This window comes from Sarcophilus harrisii, chromosome 5 (genome assembly GCF_902635505.1).
Source record: "Sarcophilus harrisii chromosome 5, mSarHar1.11, whole genome shotgun sequence".
NCBI classification, from domain to species: Eukaryota; Metazoa; Chordata; class Mammalia; order Dasyuromorphia; family Dasyuridae; genus Sarcophilus; species Sarcophilus harrisii.
In genome coordinates this window covers 109,801,614-109,821,564 of record NC_045430.1, presented here as the reverse complement: position 1 = coordinate 109,821,564, position 19,951 = coordinate 109,801,614, and positions in this window count along the sequence as shown.

The window sequence follows — 19,951 nt, the reverse complement described above, 5'->3', positions numbered from 1 at the left end:
TGATCCAGCAGTGTCTCTACTGGGTCTGTATCCAAAGAGATCATAAAAGAGAGGAAAAGATTCACATGTGCAAAAATGTTTGTGGCAGCCCTTTTTGTAGTGGTAAAGAACTGAAAATCGAGTGACTGCCCATCAGTTAGAGAATGGCTGATTAAGTTATGGTTGTTATGGAATGTTATGGAATATTATATTGTTCTGCAAGAAATGATGGGGTTGGGGGGAGTGGATACAGCATCAGCCCTGAAGTCAGGAAGACCTGAGTTCAAACCTGGCCTCAGACATTTCCTAGCTGTATGACCCTGGGCAAATCTCTTTAGCCCAGTTGCCTCAGGGGGGAAAAAAAAGATTATACAACAATCAATTTTGATTGATGTGGCTCTTTTCAACAATGAGATGATTCAGGCCAATTCAATAGATGTGTGATGGAGAGAGCCATCTGTACCCAGAGAGATGACTGTAGGAACTGAATGGGGATCACAATATAGTATTTTCACCTTTTTTTGTTATTTGCTTGCTTATTTTTTCCTCTCATTTTTTTTTTTTTCTTTTTGGCATGATTTTTCTTGTGCAGCATGATAAATGTGGAAATATGTTTAGAAGAATTGTATATATTTAATCTATATTGGATTACTTGCCATCTGGGTGGGGCAAAGATAAAAATATGGAACACAGGGTTTTGGAGAGGCATATGCTGAAGACTATTTTTGCATATATTTTGAAAAACAAAAATCTATTTCATATAAAAAAAGACAGTTATTAATTAAATGACCTACAAACTCAAAAAAAAAAAATCAACAAAGTAGAATGGGCCTTTGGGGTAAATAATGAGCTCTCACTCACCAAATAAAAATTCAAGGAAAGATTATTTAACCACTTATCAGCTATTGTTGTGGGGATTCTTACTCAGGACAAGTTACTTCAGAGCCTTCTTTCAAATGCAAGATACTGTGATTTTTTTGATGCTGTTATTATGAATATTTTTTCACTCAGCCATTAATCAATAAGTATTTATAAGTGTCTATTATGGGAGGGAAAGTGTCTGTTATGTACCATACACTATGTTAGGCACTGGGAAACCAACTTCAAGAAGAAAATGATAAGGTGCTGGTTGTGATAAGTATCCAATAACATGTTCTTCCTCCCCAAAAATCCTGAGTGTTATAACAGACATGGAACAAGTACAGATGTCTCCATCTAGTAGTTATTTCAGAATCAGTTGGTTAGAGTCCAGGCCCAAGTAAACATTATATTAAAAGTTTGTAAACTACTTTATATGAAATATTTGGACCAGGGTCTCCACAAAGCTCCTATCTCACATGGACTAGTCCAGTCTCAGGGTTCTGACCAAAATGACTAATTTGCCACTCAACCAGATGTAGTTGATGTTTCCACTTTGAGAAGTAGTTAAATATATCTCACGTCTAGATTTCCAAAAATATGAATAATTAGAGTTGCCAGCTTACACAGAAACATGAAAAGTATATGTGAAATATAAGGCAATTTTTATTTCCTCCCCACCTCAAGAAAATACAGAAATCCATGAAAATAGAAAACACATTCACAGTAGACAATAAGCCCCTCATAAGTGAATGGTGTTTCTCCCCCAGATACCTACATACTCAATGTCACTTGGGGTTTAGACTACTCCCACCCCAAAGGCAAATAAACTTTGAAGCTACTAGAGAGTTTTCCCACTGAATGCACACTGTCCAAATAACTTATTAGTGGGAAGATGGGGAGCCACAAAGCATAAATATTTCATTCTCTTATAAAGGTCTTGAGATCTTTGCTAATCTTTTGGCTAAAGGAACTACATGAAGGAATATCAAAGAAATTTCTAGTCCAATGATAAACATACAAATATATCAAAGTAAGCTTTTATAATTTGAAAATAAAATTAACAATAGTCCTAAATGGATGATGTATATGGATTTCTGTAAAAAGGGACAGAAAAGGTGTACAAATTAATAGCTGATTTAGGTCCCATGGGACTTTCAAAGCAGCCAACAAAAATGTTAGAGCTTTGATGAAAGTAGAATATTAAAAAATTGTCTTTGCATGTATTTGGAAAAAATAAAATGCTATTAAATTTTTTTTTTTAAAAAAGAAAGTAGAACATTTGTAATAATGGTAAGATCTATAATGTGACTATCATATTTGGCATGATTTCACATATATAATTCATATCATAATGCTGATGTTCTCAATAGGTAGGGGAGGGACTAGAGAGAGGAAGAAAATTTGGAACTCAAAATAAAAAAAAAAAGGAATGTTAAATACTTCCTAGCTGTGTGACCTTGGGCAAGTCACTTAACCCAATTGCCTCAGCAAAAAAAAAAATAATAATAATGTTAAAATTTTTAAAAAGTACAATTTCATCATCCCTGTATGATGAAAGTATAGATTATGGGACTAAAAAAAAAAATAGAGTAATTGGCATGTTAGGGAGTTTGGTGAAACAATGATAGGGATGAGTAAAGGAGTGCTTCTTTGCTCCCTAGGAAGAAATAAGGAGAGAAAGTCAGAGCTAAGAAACTTCACAAGATGTGTGCCTTTGGGACCCACCTATCATTTATATTCTAGGGAGATGATATGTGACATTCTTTTGCCAGCTGCTCTGCCTGCTGTAGAAATAGAAGCAACATTGTATATTCTATTACAAACTCTATGGACCAAATCTAAAGGTCAGTGTACCCAATTTATTAAGACACAAGTCAGTATAGAAATTAAGGATTTCTGACTCTATAAACCATAGAGAACCATTCTTTCAACATTATTTCTAATTAGAGACTTGTTTTTAAAAAGTATTTCATATTTAAATATAATCATAGTAGCGATGGTATATAATAGTAATGATGGCATATAATAATGAGTATCTAATATACCTGTGATAAATGTAAATTCACATTCATTTTTGACTCTTCTTTGTGTGTATCTTTATACAAAAGGACAAAAACATCTCAGTATGACATTAGATCTGACATGTCATAGAAATGGCTATTTCCTGAAAAATAATGTGTGATTGTCCTTTCTCTAAATTTTCATCCATGTTTTCCCTTCATATATCCACAAAGAATCCACCCAAAGTAATTTTCTGATTTTAAAAAAAGAATTTAAAAAATATGTAAAATATATATATAAGAAAATATATAACAGTTAATATAAGATAATCCTTATGTATGAGTATATTTAGTACAACTATTAAAATTTAGCATTCAAATAAGGTTGACTTTAACTTGAACAAATACAATTACACAATAATGACTCAAAGCAAGGAAAAGGAAATTTTATCATTAGAAAATACTTCTGGACCCACACTTAACACCGTACACTAAGATAAGATCAAAATGGATCCATGATTTAGGCATAAAGAACGAGATTTTAAATAAATTAGAGGAATATAGGATAGTTTACCTCTCAGATTTGTGGAGGAGGAAGGAATTTGTGACCAAAGAAGAACTAGAGATCATTATTGATCACAAAATAGAAAATTTTCATTATATCAAATTGCAAAGCTTTTGTACAAACAAAACTTATGCAGACAAGATTAGAAGGGGAGCAACAACCTGGGAAAACATTTTTACAGTCAAAGGTTCTGATAAAAGCCTTATTTCCAAAATATATAGAGAATCGACTCTATAAGAAACCAAGCCATTCTCCAATTGATAAATGGTCAAAGGATATGAACAGAAAATTTTCAGATGATGAAATTGAAACTATTTCCACTCCTATGAAAGTGTTCCAAATCACTATTGATCAGAGAAATACAAATTAAGACAACTCTGAGATACCACTACACCCCTGTCAGATTGGCTAAGATGACAGGAAAAAATAATGATGAGTGTTGGAGGGGATGTGGGAAAACTGGGACATTGATACATTGTTGGTGGAATTGTGAATGGATGCAGCCATTCTGGAGAACAATCTGGAATTATGCCCAAAAAGTTGTCAAACTGTGCATACCCTTTGACCCAGCAGTGTTACTACTGGGCTTGTACCCCAAGGAGATACTAAAGAAGGGAAAGGAACCTGTATGTGCCAAAATGTTTGTGGCAGCCCTGTTTGTAGTGGCCAGAAACTGGAAAATGAATGGATGCCCATCAATTGGAGAATGGTTGGGTAAATTGTGGTATATGAATGTTATGGAATATTATTGTTCTATAAGAAATGACCAGCAGGATGAATACAGAGAGGCTTGGAGAGAATTACATGAACTGATGCTAAGTGAAATGAGCAGAACCAAGAGATCATTATATACGTCAACAACGATACTGTATGAAGATGTATTCTGATGGAAGTGGATTTCTTTGACAGAGACCTAATTCAGTTTCAATTGATCAATGATGGACAGAAGCAGCTACACCCAAAGAAAGAACACTGAGAAATGAATGTAAACTGTTTGCATTTTTGTTTTTCTTCCTGGGTTATTTTTACCTTCTGAATCCAATTCTCCCTGTGCAACAAGAAAACTGTTTGGATCTGCACACATACATTGTATCTAGGATATACTGCGACATATTCAACATATATAGGACTGCTTGCCATCTAGGGGAGGGGATGGAGGGAGAGAGGGGGAAAATCGGAACAGAAGTAAGTGTAAGGAGAGATAATATAAAAAATTACCCATGCATATGTACTGACAATAAAAAGGTATTAAAAAAAGAGAAAATGCCTCAAAATTATAGCATAACCAGAACAATAATGGTAACAATAATAATTTTAAAAGATCTAATCTTTTTGGTTAGTGAGATCTCTCTAGAATTTATTTAAATAAACAGTGTTCCTAAGCTGCTAAGCTCTATCATAATACAAAAATTTTCATAGCTAATTTGTAATCCTCTGAAAATATAGGCTGACACAATGGCTATAGCATCATGGGGCATAGTGATCTTATGGTAATCACTATAATACATCCTAGTGGAGTTTTTCTACTATCTTCCACTTCTGTAAGTAACTAGTAAACATTGGACAATCAGGGGAAAAAAGTTCAGGTTTTCTTTTTCTTTTTTTATTTTTTTAAATATATGAAGTTATAATTTGCTAAATGTTCAAGAAAACTTTATTGTAAATATTAGAGACAATGACAAAATATGGCACACAGAAGCTCTGGAAACATTTAGCTGGATACATAACTGTATGAAAAGAAACTTAAATGTTTTCATTTAGTATTCAGTAAAAGTTTATTGTGTTTCTTCTACCCCTTTCCCCATCATGGGAGTAAGGAGGCAGCTGGTTCTAGTTTCCTTCAAAAAATATTTAATTTCTTCTTGCCAGATGTTTTCCTATGTTCAGCTGTGTGGAATCTTATATATATATATACTAATGATCATATAGGAAAGAAATAAAATATTTAGATTTTACAAGAACCAAGAAAAATCAAACAGCATTTTCTAGTACTGTAAACAAAAATCCAATCATAACAGAATTTGTTGTTGTTCAGTCATTTCTCAGTTGTATTTAATTCTTTGTGACCTCATTTGGGGTTTTCTTTCTTTCTTTCTTTTTTTTTTCTTTTTTTGGAAAAGTAAACAAAAGGAAAATATGTATTTAAAAGTTAAACTTTTACATACCTAGATGGGAAAACAATAACTGTAATTCTTTTTTTTCCCTCTTTTTCCCCCTTTTTTAAAATTAAAGCTTTTTATTTACAAAGCATATGCGTGGATAATTTTTCCAGCATTGACCCTTGCATAATCATTTGTTGCAAATTTTCTCCTTGCTCCCACCTCCTCCCCTATCTGGCAGGTACATTTGGGGTTTTCTTGACAAGATATTAGAATCGTTTGCTATTTCCTTCTTCTGCTCATTTTACGATGAGGAAATTGAGGAAAACAGTTAAGTAACTTGCCTAGTAAGTGTCTGAATCTAGATTTGAACTCAGGAAGATGAATGTTTCTGACTCCAGGCCTGGCACCTAATTGCCCTAAAATGGAAGTAGCGTTATTCCCAAGTTGGAATAACTTTGAAAATATGTAACATTCTTCACATTTTACTTCTCTGAGACAATTTTCAGAGTACTCAAAGTGAAGATATCAAAGTATATAACACAGACTAACATGACACCAGGGAGAATTGTCATTTAAAATAACTCAATTCAATAAATATCTATTAATCACCTACTATGTTCTAGGAATTTGCTGGGTAACAGAGATACAAAGACAAACAATATCCTCAAAAATCTTATATTTAAAGAGAAGGAAACAAAGTGCAAACAGATAATTTCAGAGGAGAGGATTAGGGTGGATCATTAACAAGTTGGGGGTAGGGAAAAAATCAGGAAAGGCTTTGTGCAGGAGGTAGCACTTGACATGAACTTTAAAACTCTTCAATTACCCTTACAACCAACATGGAATATGGAATTCCCTGGTCATGGGATTCAACTGACAATCAAAAGCCTGGATTAAGGACTAAGTATGTGGGGGACCCCAAGCTAAACCCTGGGGATAGATGGAGGGACATTGAAGTACACAGAATCAGGATCATTAAGAGGAGTATTAAATTAGGATAATACCATCTCTCTTTTTTAAAATTTTATTTTATTTGAAAAAAACAAAGTAAGAAAAAAAAACTGAAAAGAAATACAAAACGAAATAAAGCAAAATAAAAGAGGACATTGTCATGTGCCCAGAAGAACATCAGGGAGGATTCAAAATATATAACAACAAATTACCAGATCAAAAAAGGATATATATATATATATATATTAGTAGAAGAAATTATATTCATAAATGTCCATTTTTTTACTTCCTTGTAAATTGTTCTTTGGTTCTCTGCTGTGTACCTTATTTACTTTATTCTTTTCCCTCACCCCCACCTCCAGTTAAAATATATGTATATATACATATACATATATATAATTATATATAATATATATACATATGTAGCTCCCCCCACACACACATACACCCCTTTCCTATCCCTGCTGACTCTTTAATTAAATTCTGCTCCATAACTTATTAGCCTCCCCCCACCCAGGGATCCATCCCTATCTTCTTCCCTCATTCTTGGCTTCTCCATCCGCCCATTCCTCCCCGCTTATTTTTTTAAATAGAGTTTGGAGGGTTATATATCTTTCATGGTACACATGTGGTGTTGCCTATTGAATCCATTCCCAATGTGAGTAGGTATTCAGAACTACAATCTTCCTCTTTCTAATGCTTCTGGGTCTATTCTTCCTCTGTACCTCATTTGTATAACATGATTACTATTTTTACCTTAACTCTGCCAATCTTTCTTTTGAGATACCCTATTGCTGCTGTGAATCCTAAACATCTAGTATACATTTCCCATGTAAAGAAAATAAATAATCGGTCCATGTTTAAACAGTTTGTCCATGTTGAGTTCCTTAAAACTGATCTTTGACATTGGCTCTTATATGTTAAATTTTCTGTTAAGTTTGGATTTGGTTGATAGAAACTTCTGAAAAATCCACAAGTTCATTGAAGGTCCATTTTTTTCTCATTCAAAATTATAGATAATTTTTCTGGATGTGATATTTTTGGCCCCAGGCCTAGTTCTTTTGTTTGTCAGTAAATATCATTCTAGGACCTGTGGTCTTTTATTGTAGCTGCTGGTAAATCTTGTATAATTCTAATTGTACTTCCAGCATATTTGGATTGTTTTTTTCTGATTTCTTGCAAAATCTTCTCTTTGATCTGGGACTTTCAAAATTTGGCAATAACATTCCTTTGTGATTTTCCAGAAAAGGATTTCTTTGAGGTGCTGATTGGTAGATTTTTTTCTATTTCTACTTTCCCCTTATGTTCTATCACTCCACAACAATTTTCTTGGATTATTTCCTACATTATTGTGTCAAGGTTCTCTTTTTGGTCACAACTTTCAGGCAGTCCAATTATTCGTATATTTTCTTTTCTTGATCTATTCTCCAGATCTGTCATTTTTCTTATGTTTCACATTCTGTTCTATTTTCTCAATCTTTATAATTTGTTTGCTATTTCTTGGTCTCTTCTAGCTTCACTGGCTTCCCCTTGCCCAATTCTAATTTTCAAGAATTATTTTCATTTTTGAGACTCTATACCTCTATTTTTATTTGATGAACTTTTTTTTCATAATCTTCTTGCTTTTCTTAGATGATTTTGGTTGTTATTATTATTTTAGTTTTTTCTCAGTCTCTCATTTGATTTTTAAATTCTTTTTTGAGTTCTAATATATTCTCTTTCTCTAATAAATTCTCTCTAAGCAGGTAGCCATTTCACTTTACTCTTTGGGATAGCTTTTTTTTTTTTATTAAAGCATCCTCTTCTGAAGATGAACCCCAGTTTTCCTCTTCCCATAATATGTTTCAATGGTTGGTTCTTTTTTCTTTTTTAATAAGAAGTATTAGGTAAGTCTCTCTAATCATGGGGTGGAGGGGAGGCGTGACTCAAGCTTCATTTCAGCTTTCCCCTCTGACCAGGAACCCCAAACCAAGAGCTCCATCTCCTGCACTCACAGCCAGCACTGTCTCTCTCCCCCAGCTTCTTTCCTCACCAGGTGCTCGCTCCTTCTTGCCCAGGGCCCACTCTCAGCAGCACAGCTGGGCCCTGCCCCAATCAGCCCAGGTCCACTCAGTCCTCCCAGACTCAGACCTCGACTTCACAAACAATCCAGGAGGTGAAAGTCTCTGCGGTTCCTGCTGAGACTCCAGACTCAGCTAGCCCCAGAAGTCCCCACTTGCTTCAGCAGAGTGACCGGAAGGTTTGCACTTCACGAGGGTTAATCCTGGCTTGGGGTCTTCAGATCTTGGGTTGTATCGGGAAGACACTTGTTTTGCCTCATTTTCCTAATTTTTCACCAATTTGTCCTGACGCGCAAATTATTTTTATTTGTGGGGGAAAGAAATCAAGACAGCTTCACTTTTATCAATCTACTCTGCCATCTTCCCAGAATTCTCCCCCATTAAACCATCTCTTAAATATCTGTATTCTAAGAGTGCAAGTCTGGTTTAAGAAAGAAAGCTATAAAGGAATGTTTGTGGCAGCCCTCTTCATAGTGGCAAGAAACTGGAAATTGGGTGGATGCCCATCAATTGGAGAATGGCGGAATAAGTTATGGTATATGAATATTATGGAATATTATTGTTCTGTAAAAAATGATCAGGAGGATGATTTTAGAGAGACTTACAAGAACTGATGCTAAGTGAAGTGAGCAGGACCAGGAGATCATTACACACAACAACAACAAAATTATGTGATGATCAACTGTGATGGATTTGACTCTTTTCAATAATGAGGTGATTTAAAAAAAACTTGTGATGGAAAGTACCATTCGTACCCAAAGATAGAACTATGTAGACAGACCATAGTATTTTCACTTTCAGTTAGTTTTTTTTTTCCCTTTTGATCTGATTTTTCTTGCACAACATGAAAAATGTGGAAATAGGTTTAAAAGAATTATACACATTTAACCTATATCAGATTACTTGCTGTCCTGGAGAAGGGAGAGGTAAAGGGAGGAAGAAAAATTTGGAACACAAAGTCTTACAAAAACGAATGTTAGAAACTATCTTTACATATATTTGGAAAATAAAATATTATTGAATTTTTTTTTTTTTTTTTTTTTTTAAAGAATGCTATTTCCTGATGACTCTTAAAAATGATGGTAGCACTTAGCTTTTGCTCTCCAGCTTGGGCCCATCATGAATGGAGACTAAACCCATTTATCCAAGTAAAATAGCAAGCAGATATTGGAGAAGTTCTAGTATAATATGCCAAAAAATACAAAAGTAAAAGAGCTCTTATCTATTTCAGCTCAAATCAGGAGAAACAAGGATTTCATCTTGGGGAGGTTCTCTAGAGTTGCTCTGAAGGTAAGGAGCTAAGAGGCTAGCTTCTCAAAAGTGTGCAGCTCCAACATCCACACCACTTAAAAGTTTGTGCATTCGCACTCTTTTCTCTCTTTGTCTCTGTCTCTCACTGTCTCTCAGTCTCTGTATGCCCTCTCTCTTCTATCTGTCTTCTCTCTCTTCTCTCTGTTTTCTCTCTCTCTCTCCATATGTCTGTCTTTGTCTGTCTCTCTTTCTTTCTGTCTCTCTGTTTCTCTCTCCTTTCTCTCTCTGTCTCTCCTTCTTCTGTCTGTTTCTCTCTCTGTCTCTCTCCCCCCACCCCAACGCTGCTCTCTCCAAGTTTGTTTGTAACCAAATGAAGAATCTCTTACATCATGTCCATGACATCGACATGTCATTCTCTCAGCCAAGAAGAAATTATTTCTCCTTCTGAATTTATAGCTATAAGACAGTGAGCCTATTAAATAACTTTGGTAAAATGATGTCAATTTGTATCCATGTATGTGCTAAATAAATGTTTGTTCAATAAATAAATCAATTTTGAATTCCAAATAATGTTTGACCTTAGATAAAAATTTAACTCAATTCTAACAACCAAATAGCCAAAGTGAATCATTTGTGTCTCTTTGTGCAGTGAATTCCTGTTCTGTCTACTCAGAAGAGCTGGGGAATAGGATGTTCTGGTTAATTGGATTTTTTTATTAACTAAGAATCTTCACCTAAAGATAAAAGTTCTTAGGAAGTGGACTGTTTATCAAGCTTACCTATATTGAAAGAAAAAACAATTATCTTGATGATAAATTATAACAATTATAAAATATTCTGGTAGTAATTTTAGCATTTGTAATATATTTTTTAAAAAGCAATTTTAAAATTGTTTAAGCTTGCTTTTAAAATTTTCTTTTTTTTAAAGTTTTTTTTTTAATTTTCAAGACATATGCACAGATAATTTTTCAACATTGACCCTTGCATAGCCTTGTGTTTCAGATTTAGCACTCTTTCCCCACCCCTTCCCCTAGATGGCAAGCAATCCAATATATGTTATACATGTTAAAATATATGTTAAACCCAATATGTGTAAACATATTTATCCAATAATCTTGCTGCAGAAGAAAAATCAGATCAAAAAGGGAAAAAAATGAGAAAGAAAATAAAACGCAAGCAAACAACAAAAAGAGTGAGAATGTTGTGTTGTGATGCACATTCAATTCCCACAGTCCTCTCTCTGGGTGTAGATGGCTCTCTTTGTCACAAGATCATTCATTGGAACTGGTCTCAATCATCTTGTTGGAAAGAGTCCTGTTCATCAGAATTGATCGTCTTATAATATTGTTGTTGCCATGTATAATGATCTCCTGGTTTTTCATCTCACTTAGCATGAGTAAGTCTCTCTAGGCCTCTCTGTATTCATCCTGTTGGTTATTTCTTACAGAACAATAATATTACATAACATTCATATACCACAATTTATTCAGCCATTCTCCAACTGATGGGCATCCACTCAGTTTCAAGTTTCTTGCCACCACAAAAAGGGCTGCCACAAATATTTTTACACATATGGGTTTCTTTCCCTTCTTTAATATCTCTTTGGGGTACAAGCCCAATACAAACACTGCTGGGTCAAAAGGTATGCACAGTTTGATAATTTTTTGAACATCGCTCCAAACTGCTCCCCAGAATGGCTGGATTCGTTCACAACTCTACCAACAATGTATGAGTTTCAGTTTTCCCACATCCTCTCCAACATTTGTCATTATCTCTTTCTGTAATCTTAGCCAATCTAAGCAGCATATAGTAGTTATCTCAGAGTTCCCTTAATTTGCATTTGTCTGATCAATAGTGACTTAGAGCATCTTTTCATATGATTAGAAATGGTTTTAATTTCTTCATCTGAAAATTGTTCATATTCTCTGACCATTTATCAACTGGAGAATGGCTTGATTTCTTACAAATTTGAGTCAATTCTCTATATATTTTAGAAATGTGGCCTTTATCAGAACCCTTAAATGTAAAAATGTTTTCCCAATTTATTACTACCCTTCTGACCTTGTCTGCATTAGTTTTGTTTATACAAAAACTTTTAAAACTTAATATAATCAAAATTATCTATTTGATGTTCAGTTACAAGTTCCAGTTCTTCTTTGGATACACATTCCTTCCTTCTCCACAGATCTGAGAGGTAAACTATCTTATGTTCTTCTAATTTATTTATAATATCACTCTTTATGTCTAAATCATGGATCCATTTTAACCTTATCTTGGTATGTGGTGTTAGTTGTGGGCTGAGCCCTAATTTCCTCCATATTAGTTTCCAATTTTCCCAGTTTTTGTCAAACAATGAGTTCTTATCCCCAAAGCTGGGGATATATATACATATTTATTGGGTTTGTCAAACACTATTTGCCTATTTTGTCCTGTGATCCTAATCTATTCCACTGATCAACTACTCTATTTCTTAGCCAGTACCAAATGGTTTTGATGACCACTGATTTATAATATAGTTTTAGGTCTGACACAGTTAGGCCACCTTCATTGGCATTTTTTTTTCATTAATTCCCTTGAAATTCTTGACCTTTTGTTCTTCCAGATGAACTTTGTTATTATTTTTTCTACGTCTGTAAAATAATTTCTTGGAATTCTGATTGGTATGGCACTAAATAAGTAGATTAATTTAGGTAGTATTGCCATTTTTATTATATTCACTTGGATTACTCATGAGCACTTGATATTTTTCCAACTGATTAAATCTGATTTTATTTGTGTGAAAAGTGTTTTATAGTTGTGTTCATATACTTCCTGACTTTCCCTTGGCAGATAAATTCCCAAATATTTTATACTATTGGGCAGTTATTTTGAATGGAATTTCTTTTTGTATCTCTTGCTGCTGGATTTTGTTGATAATATATAAAAATGCTGATGATTTATGTGGATTTGTTTTGTATTCTGCAACTTTGCTAAAGTTGTGAATTGTTTCTAGTAGTTTTTTAATTGATTCTCTAGGGTTCTCTAAGAATACCATCATATTATCTGCAAAGAGTGATAATCTGGTTTCCTCATTACCTACTTTGATTTCTTTAATTTCTATTCCTTCTCTTATTGCCAAAACTAACAATTCTAATACTAAATTTTTTTCAAAGTTAACAAAACGTGTTCTTATTTCAAGGATCTAACATTTTTATTGATAAGGGCACATTCTCCACTAATGTAGATCATCTCAGCATCTTAGCCAATCATTCATCATGTGGTCCACTTAATGATAAACCTCTCTAAACTTTGTAAGCCAGGATCTCAAGCAATCAACACAATTTGTCCCTCAATCAATTATTTAAAAAAATTTTTAAATGCCTACTTAATACAGGAACTGGTGCTAAATGCTAGGCAGCTAGTGGTTCAATGAATAGAACACTGGTCCTGGAATCAGGAAGACCTGAGTTCAAAACTAACCTCAGATATCCTGTTTGTCTCATTTCCTCATTTATGAAGTGAGCTGGAAAAGGAAATGGCAAACTATTCCAGTATCTTTGCCAAGAAAATCCGAATGGACAGTTATGGGCCATGGGAGTCAAAAAGAGTTGGACATAACTGAATGACTCTACAACAATGATGACAACAACAATAAAAACAATGACTAAGAACTAGTAATACAAAAAGAGGCAAAATGGAAAGATTTACATGATGGATGCTGAGCAAAACAAGCAGAACCAGGAATACACAGCACATAGTAACAGCAAAAGTATGCGATGATCAGCTATGAAAGACTTGGTTCTTCTCAGTGGTTCAGTGATCCAAACCAATCCCAATAGATTTTGGACAGAAAATGCCATCTGCATCCAGAAAGAGAACTATGGAGATTGAATGTAAATCAACACATGCTATGTTCATTTTTTTTCTTCTGTTTTTTTTCTCGTGGTTTTTCCCTTTTATTTTGATTTTTCTCTCCCAACATGATTCATAAAGAAATGTGCATTTTAAAAATTAATATACATCTATAACTAGAAAAAATTAAAACAATTAAAAAATAAAACAAAACTCCACTTACTTTTCTAAGTTACCTTGCTCTTTATCTGAAATCAAAATAAAACAAATGCAAAGCAAAATAAATAAATAAATAAAAGAGGCAAAAGATAGTCCCTGCTTTTTATGCCATTGTCTTTCATCTATATAGATCATTCATTTTCCCACTGTATTGTTCTCCTCTTCCTGTTTGTAAACCAGGACCTATATTCTAGACTCTTTTTCTACATTCTCTCCACTGGCAATCTCATTTGGTCTCAAGGCTTGCTTCATTTTTTTTTTTTTCCAGTTCTACTCAAATTAAAATCATGCCCAACCCCAATCCTCTGAGTATATGCAGACTATGTCAACCTGGATATCCCATCCAACACCTCAAGTTCCATATGCTCAAAGCTAAATCCATCTTCCTCCTCAGTAAATCTGCTTATCCTCTCAATCCTTATTTCTGTTTTCTCCTGCCTTTCTCCACCTAGGCTCAAAACTTGAGTGTCACCTTGGATTGTTCGTTCTCCCTCATACCCACCAAGACAATCAATTGCAAAGTCCTCACAATTATATTTTCAATTTCTCTGATCCTTCCTAGTTTTTTCTAATCATACATTGTCATCCTAGTTTTGGTTCTCATTACCTCTTATCTACACTACAGTAACAGCATCCTAACTAGTCACTCTACCTCCAGTTTTTCCAATTAACCTTTTCACAAAGGTGTTGAAATAATTTAAAAATTCACAAATATTTTTATTTATTCATTTTATGCTTCAATCTGTATTCAGACTCCATACTCCTTTTTCTGAATATGGATAGCATTTTCCATACATGACACACTTTTAAGTTTAATTTGCATTATCTTCTTTTTTTGGGGGGGGAGGGGAAGGGTGATGCAAATGGAGTTTTCTAACCAAAGTTTTTTTAGATTGAATCACTGAACCACTGAGAAGAACCAAGTCTTTCATAGTTGATTATCACACATTCTTGCTGTTACTGTGCACAATGTATTTCTGGTTCTGCTTGTTTTACTCAGCATCACTAAAATGCATGAGTCTTAATCATATCATCCATCTCAAAATTTTTTGATGACTCCCTTTGCCTCCAGAATAAAATACAATAGCCCTTGATGTGGCATTTGAGGCTTCCTCACCATCTGGCTCCATTTGACTTTTCCAATTTTGTTTTACCTAACTTCCAGCCATAGATTCTGCATTTCAAGCCACACTACAAGACTGGCTATTCTCTGTCCTATGCTTATGCCCGCTCGCCTACATGTATTCACAAATGACAGATTTCCTTTATCATCATTCTTTTATCATTTATTTTCAAAATCCTTCTTTTCCCTTCAAGCCTAGATCAGATGCAATCTCTTCCATGAAAACTTCATCTCTGATCTCCACAGATCAACATGACCTAGCTCTCCTCAAGTTTTTTCTAAAGAACTTCATCTGGATGTTTCTTTTGCCCCATTTCATACCCTGCCTTCAACCAATTATATTTATCTATCATAGATCCCAGCCCCTTGCAGGCAGGAACCATCATTTTTTATCTTTGTATTGCTAGTGCAACAAACCCATTATCTATGCCAATCCCAAAAAGGATTATGAAAAGTTGAACATGACTGAAAAAATAATATTGCCATTTGTTGAACACAGTACTCTTCATATAGTAGCTATTTAAAGTTTCCTTAATTGAATAGAATAATATTTTCAAGGAATTAAGACCTTAAAGGCATATATTTCATATTGTCATCCTACATAATTTAATCTTTATTTGATTATGCAGGACATCATCTCAAAAATACATTTTTTATTAAAGCTTTCTGGTTATTAAATACCTTGGCCATAACTAAGGGGGAAAAGGAATGAATTGAAAAAACCAACACATTCTTGCCCATGCATGTTTGCTTAATCATACTATTTCACAGAATTCTTCACAAAACTGGAGTTACTCTACTGATAATATAAAATATTTAGGAATCTATCTGCCAAGGGAAAATCAGAAACTTTATGAGCAAAATTACAGACCACTTTTCACACAAATTAAGTCTGATCTAACCAATTGGAAAAATATTAAATGCTCTTGGATAGGGCGAGCAAATATAATAAAGATGACAATATTACCTAAACTAATCTATTTATTTAGCGCTATACCAATCAGACTCCCAAAAAACTATTTTAATGACCTAGAAAAAATAACAACAAAGTTCATATGGAAAAACAAAAGGTCAAGAATTTCAAGGGAATTAATGAAAAAAAAATCAAATGATGGTGGCTTAGCTGTACCAGATCTAAAATTATATTATAGAGCAGCAGTTACCAAAACTATTTGGTATTGGCTAAGGAATAGATTAGTTGATCAGTGGAATAGATTAGGTTCAAGGGATAAAACAGTCAACAAATATAGCAACCTAGTCTTTGACAAACCCAAAGATCCCAGCTTTTGGGATAAGAACTTACTGTTTGATAAAAATTGCTGGGAAAATTGGAAACTAATATGGCAGAAACTAGGGATTGATCCATACTTAACGCCGTACACCAAGATAAGGTCAAAATGGGTTCATGACCTAGGCATAAAGAATGAAATTATTAATAAATTAGAGGAACATAGGATAGTTTACCTCTCAGACCTGTGGAAGGGGAAGGTCTTTATGACCAAAGCAGAACTAGAGATCATTACTGATCACAAAATAGAAAATTTCGATTATACCAAACTGAAAAGTTTTTGTACAAACAAAACTAATGCAGACAAGATTAGAAGGGAAGCAATAAACTGGGAAAATATTTTTACAGTCAAAGGTTCTGATAAAGGCCTCATTTCCAAAATATATAGAGAATTAACTCTAATTTATAAAAAATCAAGCCATTCTCCAATTGAAAAATGGTCAAAGGATATGAACAGACAATTCTCAGATGAAGAAATTGAAACTATTTCTAGTCATATGAAAAGATGCTCCAAGTCATTATTAATCAGAGAAATGCAAATTAAGACAACTCTAAGATACCACTACACACCTGTCAGATTGGCTAAGATGACAGGAAAAAATAATGATGATTGTTGGAGGGGATGCGGGAAAACTGGGACATTGATGCATTGTTGGTGGAGTTGTGAACGAATCCAACCATTTTGGAGAGTAGTTTGGAACTATGCTCAAAAAGTTATCAAACTGTGCATACCCTTTGATCCAGCAGTGTTACTACTGGGATTATATCCCAAAGAGATTATAAAGAAGGGAAAGGGACCTGTATGTGCACGAATGTTTGTGGCAGCCCTTTTTGTAGTGGCTAGAAACTGGAAACTGAATGGATGTCCATCAGTTGGAGAATGGCTGAATAAATTGTGGTATATGAAAATTATGGAATATTACTGTTCTGTAAGAAATGACCAACAGGATGATTTCAGAAAGGCCTGGAGAGACTTACACGAACTGATGCTGAGTGAAATGAGCAGGACCAGGAGATCATTATATACTTCAACAACAATACTAGATGATGACCAGTTCTGATGGATCAGGCCATCCTCAGCAACGAGATCAACCAAATCATTTCTAATGGAGCAGTAATGAACTGAACTAGCTATGCCCAGAAAAAGAACTCTGGGAGATGACTAAAAACCATTACATTGAATTCCCAATCCCTATATTTATGCACACCTGCATTTTTGATTTCCTTCACAAGCTAATTGTACAATAATTCAGAGTCTGATTCTTTTTGTACAGCAAAATAATGTTTTGGTCATGTATACTTATTGTGTATCTAAGTTATATTTTAATATATTTAACATCTACTGGTCATCCTGCCATCTAGGGGAGGGGGTGGGGGTGGGGTAAGAGGTGAAAAATTGGAACAAGAGGTTTGGCAATTGTTAATCCTGTAAAGTTACCCATGTATATATCCTGTAAATAAAAGGCTATTAAATAAAAAAAAAAAAAAAAAATGGAGTTACTGACATCACAGAGAAAGGAATGTGCATATATGCACATAATAAATCAAAGTCATAAACCATTTGCTATTAAAAACAAATTTAAAACTGAGTTCAATTGTCATAATTCCAATAATACACATAACCATTTTATTAGCAATATATTTCTAGATTCTAGTTTGTAAGTTCAAAGTCTTGTGATAGCACAGAAAAAATGAATATCATAAATCTAATTTTTTTTTTTTTGTCAAGAGGAAAAAAGTTCTTTATTTGTAATCAAGGAGATTTAGGAGATACTATTCATGATTGATTTGGGCCACTACTATAATAGATATAAAACAAGAAAAGCTTAAAGATTATCTGAGCTTCTTAGAAAGGCTCACAAAAAAGGATAATTATGAAATATTTCAAAATTATATTTGATGAAAGTAAAAATAAAATTAAAGGATAAACTTAATAATGAAGAGTTTTTCAGCCAGGGTCAAACATAGGAAGCTTTGAAAATATTGCTTTTCAGTAATGAACTGAACCAGCTATGCCCAGAAAAAGAACTCTGGGAGATGACTAAAAACCATTACATTGAATTCCCAATCCCTATATTTATGCACACCTGCATTTTTGATTTCCTTCACAAGCTAATTGTACAATATTTCAGAGTCTGATTCTTTTTGTACAGCAAAATAACGTTTTGGTCATGTATACTTATTGTGTATCTAATTTATATTTTAATATATTTAACATCTACTGGTCATCCTGCCATCTGGGGGAGGGGGTGGGGGGGTAAGAGGTAAAAAATTGGAACAAGAGGTTTGGCAATTGTTAATGCTGTAAAGTTACCCATGCATATATCCTGTAAATAAAAAAATAAAAATAAAAAAAAAAAAGAAAATATTGCTCTTGATGAAATAAATAGAAAGGATATTTTTTAAGAAGCAGAAAAATATATAACCTAGTGCCTGGTACAAAGTAGGTGCTTAATAAATTTTGGTTTTACTTGCTAAAATATTAACAGAGATATACTTTCTAGATAATTTTTTTCAGTTTATTTCACCATTTACAACTAGTTCTCAAACCAAAAATACCATTAACAAATTCTTCATCAATTGAATTTCAAAACTCAAGGGAACCATAAAAGTAAGTGGTATAGAGAAACTATAATGGGTTTAATAAGATTAAACTGTTCACATTCTTACATGAGAAGATGACACTAGTAACTCTTGAACTTTTTTATTACTTAGGAGAATACAAAGAGCTCATAGGTATAAGATGAATATGATGGGCTAATTATGTTTTTAAAAAATTAAAAAATGAAAAAAAGGAATGTACTGGGAGAAAAGGAAAGAGAGTGATGGGATGGGGTAAATTATCTCACATGAAATGGGAAGGGAAAGATGGGGACTTGGGAGATCTCTTAAATCTTACTTTCATAAGAATTGGTTCAAAGAGAATCTTACTCTACAGGAAAATACAAAGGAATAGGGAAAGAAAAGGGATGGGGCTGATAAAAGTTGGTACAAAAAAGAGATAGTCAGAGGCAAAACATTATTGAGTATGGACAGAGTTAAAGGAAAGAGAATTTAGGATAAATAAGGAGAAAAATAGAAAGGAAGGAAATAAATACACAATAATCATAACTGTGAAAAAAATTTACTGTTAAGTTTTTCTGACAAAGGTATCATTTCACAAATATATAGAAAACAGAGTCAAACTTGTAAAATTAAGAGATATTCCCCAGTTGATAAATAATCAAAGAATATGAACAAGCAATTTTCAGATGAAAAAATCAAAGCTGTCTATAGTCATATAAAAAAAGCGCTATAAATCACTATTGATAAGAAAAATACAAATTAAAACAACTCAAAGAAGTTGTCCAAAACACCAATTAGACTGGCTGGTGACTTGATATTTTATGTTGTTACCTACATGGTAAAAGTTTCCATATGATCCTATGCACAGTAAAAGTTCCCAGATACTGAGCTCATAATACCCCTTCTTTCCGTAGACTACTTGCCCAGTATAGCCTCACCTACCTGAGCCAGATTGGGCAGAGGCTAAAGAGCTCCCCCTTAATGCCCTGGTGCTGAATTTCCCTGTACAATTTTACTCTTACAGACTAGTAACAATTGCAGGAGCTACACCCAAAGTGCCCTCTGGAGATGGTGTGATCCTCGTGACCATGGGTTCTGTGACACTTCCTCCCATTCCCAGAGTGTCTATTGCAACTGACAAACCAGGTCACAGCTG